The sequence below is a fragment of the Gymnoscopelus braueri genome (genome assembly GCF_963280865.1).
Source record: "Gymnoscopelus braueri genome assembly, chromosome: 4".
Classification (NCBI taxonomy): Eukaryota; Metazoa; Chordata; class Actinopteri; order Myctophiformes; family Myctophidae; genus Gymnoscopelus; species Gymnoscopelus braueri.
In genome coordinates this window covers 875263-880000 of record NC_137605.1, presented here as the reverse complement: position 1 = coordinate 880000, position 4738 = coordinate 875263, and positions in this window count along the sequence as shown.

The window sequence follows — 4738 nt, the reverse complement described above, 5'->3', positions numbered from 1 at the left end:
GGTAAGACAACACCAGACTAATAAGAACACAGCTGTCCCGTGTGGTCGGGGTTGGTAAGACAACACCAGACTAATAAGAACACAGTTGCCCCGTGTGGTCGGGGTTGGTAAGACAACACCAGACTAATAAGAACACAGTTAACCCGTGTGGTCGGGGTTGGTAAGACAACACCAGACTAATAAGAACACAGCTGGCCCGTGTGGTCGGGGCTGGTAAGACAACACCAGACTAATAAGAACACAGCTGTCCCGTGTGGTCGGGGTTGGTAAGACAACACCAGACTAATAAGAACACAGTTGCCCCGTGTGGTCGGGGTTGGTAAGACAACACCAGACTAATAAGAACACAGTTGCCCCGTGTGGTCGGGGTTGGTAAGACAACACCAGACTAATAAGAACACAGTTGCCCCGTGTGGTCGGGGTTGGTAAGACAACACCAGACTAATAAGAACACAGTTGGCCCGTGTGGTCGGGGTTGGTAAGACAACACCAGACTAATAAGAACACAGTTGCCCCGTGTGGTCGGGGTTGGTAAGACAACACCAGACTAATAAGAACACAGTTGTCCCGTGTGGTCGGGGCTGGTAAGACAACACCAGACTAATAAGAACACAGTTGCCCGTGTGGTCGGGGCTGGTAAGGCGGGCCGGGGAGGAGGGAGGAGGTGATATTTGTCACTTCACGTATTCATACGGGCTGGGGGCGGAGCCTGTCAGCAGGTGTTGGGCGGGAGGAGTAGGACGAAGGCTCTAGGTCCTCCCGGTGGGGGCTCCTCACTGGTAGTAGTTAGTAGGATGCAACAGCAGTTACAACACACTGCGGGGAGGAATTAATTGGCATAACGACTAAATTGGGGAGAAAATTTGGTAAAAAGGGGAAAAAAACATAATTTTAAGGTCTTTTCATTCAGCTGCTAACTTTCCCGGAGGAGGAGCTTGTAATCCCCATCGATGATGTCATTGGTAGACAGGTTTCTGAACTGTCCACAGCAATTCTCTGAAGATAAGGTTGAAAATAGGTGAAGTGCTCCTTTAAGTAAAAAGTACTCTCCTCCCTCTTTCCGTCTTTCTCACAGGGGGCGGAGCATGAAGGGGAGGCGGGGGAGGAGGAGGAGTTAGGGGAGGAGACTCAGGATGAGGAGGCGGGGCTGCTGACCATACATGGTGTGACCCGGGGCCACGCCGGACGCTACCGCTGCACTGCAGACAACCACATAGCGCCCCCTAGCAGCGCGGAGGTGCAACTGGTGGTGTTCTGTGAGTCATCCATTTACACCCTCAAATACTGAGCTTTGATTTAACTCTGAGACCCTTACAGGTCTGTAACTCTGAGAGTGTACACATGGAACCAAATGGACCCTTACAGGTCTGTAACTCTGAGAGTGTACAAATGGAACCAAATGGACCCTTACAGGTCTGTTAACTCTGAGAGTGTACACATGGAACCAAATGGACCCTTACAGGTCTGTAACTCTGAGAGTGTACAAATGGAACCAAATGGACCCTTACAGGTCTGTAACTCTGAGAGTGTACACATGGAACCAAATGGACCCTTACAGGTCTGTAACTCTGAGAGTGTACACATGGAACCAAATGGACCCTTACAGGTCTGTTAACTCTGAGAGTGTACACATGGAACCAAATGGACCCTTACAGGTCTGTAACTCTGAGAGTGTACAAATGGAACCAAATGGACCCTTACAGGTCTGTAACTCTGAGAGTGTACACATGGAACCAAATGGACCCTTACAGGTCTGTTAACTCTGAGAGTGTACAAATGGAACCAAATGGACCCTTACAGGTCTGTAACTCTGAGAGTGTACAAATGGAACCAAATGGACCCTTACAGGTCTGTAACTCTGAGAGTGTACACATGGAACCAAATGGACCCTTACAGGTCTGTTAACTCTGAGAGTGTACACATGGAACCAAATGGACCCTTACAGGTCTGTAACTCTGAGAGTGTACTTCCATTCATACAAAAGAGTTCCAATTTTGTCAGCTCATTTATTTGTTGCATCATTTACAGTTTCAGTTGTTTATTCTGTATCCTGAATGAGTTCTCTCACCGAGTGCCGTGCTACGAGCTTGTAGATCTGCTATTTTTTTTTAAATCATGAAAATGTGTGCAAATCTTTGAATATATATGTATAAAGCGAACATTTGTAACTCAAATCTTTGCTTCTGGGTCCCTAGAAGTAAATATTTTTGAGATATTTTATTTTTTATTTATTTAAAAAAGAAACTGTAAAGGCGGTTACACACCGGCGAATATATGCAAAATTCGGACTCTTTTAAAAGACGCTTTGTCGCTTAACTTTTTCGCAATGTAAGCTTACATTGACTTTATAAGGTTTTTTAAAAAAACGTAATATTCGCATGAAAAGAATCACCCCGGTGTGTGTAAGGACCTTTAGGATTCCGATATTTTTTTTTAGAATGGGCCTCAGGTCTTAATGGGTTAAATTCCCCCCCAGTCAAGCCGGTGCTCCAGAAGGGTCCCCAGTGGAGGAAGGTGGCGAGCAGAGGAGACGGCGGCGCCACCACAGAGCTCATGTGCCAGGCAGAGGGAGCGCCGCGGGTTCACTTCTCCTGGGCCAAGAACGGAGCGCTCATGGACTTTACCAACCCCAGGTTAGACAATTATTATTATTTTATATATTTATTTATTTATTTTGCTTGTCACTGCTGTCGTACCAGAGGAACCCCACCGGGAGGACGTGCTGTCGTACCAGAGGAACCCCCACCGGGAGGACGTGCTGTCGTACCCTGAACATGACCGTGTTCTTCTATGTGAACCAAGGAGCTAGCCTAGCCTAGCATCCGGCTTGTACATTGAGGCTATATAGGAAGAGACAGTTCATATGAATGGCCTGTAGTTTCGCTGTTTCGCAGAAGCAATTAGGCTCCATTCAAGCGGATGGGTTTTTGCCGAACTTTACACTTGATTGTATTACCTTAATAAACATTGTCATAAATACTATATGATTCCAGTCTCTAGTTTAAAGTCTTCTTTCAATCATCATGAAATGTGTTTTGGTAAATTATGGTCCCGTTTATTTTAAACTTGATGATAACGTAAGGTATGCTGTGGGAGGGGCGTGGCTACCTTGTGATGATTTTGATTGACAAGCTACACAACCAATAGAATTAATTCCCCACCCCCCACTCTGGTCCCAACCAATAGCATTAATTACAGAGTCAATTTTTCGGGCCGGATATAGAAAGATTTCGGATTTGTAATCGCTGAAAAATATAGGCTTAATTTACGGTCTGTATAGAAACCAGGGGAGTGATGTATTTTTTAAGGTCTATGATATGAACACAACTGGTCACGTTCACTGTACATGCTCCTACAGGCTGGGGGCGGAGCCTGTCAGCGGGGAGTGTTGAGCGGGAGGAGTAGGACGGGTGCTCTACGAGTTCAAAATGTAGCCAAACCGGACACACTGCGGTGGATTCGAACCCCCTAGACCAGTGTTTCCCAAACAGTGGGTCGGGACCCATCTCTGATTTTGATGGGTTCTCCAGTAGACTAAATATTCCTTCACTTTTTTCTTACATTTTAATTATTGTTATTTCAATAGATTTTGCCCAACCCCCAACCCCCACCCCCCCCAAAAAAAATAAATCTAACTTTTTCTTGAATTAAAAACAAATGCCGACATTTTTCTAAATAATTTCAAAAATGAATGTAAGAAATACCATTAATAAAACAAATGAAAAAGTACGAAGTGGGGAAAATAGTCTACAAGCTCAAGCTACGAGCTTGTAGATCGGCTATTTTCCCCACTTCGTACTTTTTGGTAGATCTGCTATTTCCACTAGCTTGGGTGACGGGGGAGACATCACATTTTGTCTCTCGGGTCTGGAGCTAAAAGGAACCATCACTGCATGAAAAGAGGCATTAATGGGCAAATTCGGGCAATTGCAGTTGCTCAGTAAACCCGCAGTTTGCTGGTGTTTTTGTATGTCATTGGAAATTTACAGTTGAAAATGTTTATTGTGAAATTTGTCTATATACATTTGGAAATCAGTGATTTACCGTTCCTCTGCCAGACAAAGACCCAGCAGGAGACTGGCCATTTCCTTTGACATCCAAATTCACTCTTTGTTTAAAGAGGGGGTCTCTCTCTCCCTCTCCCTCTCCCTCTCCCCATTGCCAAAGCAAAAATGGAACAAAACTAAAATATAATTTTCAATATTTTTGTTAAGGGCTTAATTTGTTAATCATTTTTTTTGTATAATCTAAGTGAATAAGAACATTTCCCATATCTGTTCCCAAGAATACAATAGTAATGTAGATGTCGGGATGAGGGGTGATGAGGACAGGTTAACAGGAAGAGGGTGTTTTATCAAGCAAGAGATTTTCAGGTTTAAAAAATTGGTGCTGAGTGTTGACTTTGGGTTCCTTCGCTGTGCTGGGTCCTCTTTTTTTTGGGTTCACTTAGTTTTGTCTTTAATGAACATGAAGATGTGTATTGCTGTTGGAATGTTGCCATATAAAGAGTCTCTCTCTCTCTCTCTCTCTCTCTCTCTCTCTCTCTCTCTCTCTCTCTCTCCCCCAAATGAGCTTAATCAGCAATAAAACACAGGTTTGGCAGGTTTACGTTGCAAAAATGGAACAAAACAATATAATTTTTTTTCAATATCTTTGTTAATCTATGTTTTTTAAATAATCTAAATCTAAAAAGTAATTTAACTCGTCTAAATCTTAACTATGGTCTTTTGAAAAAAAT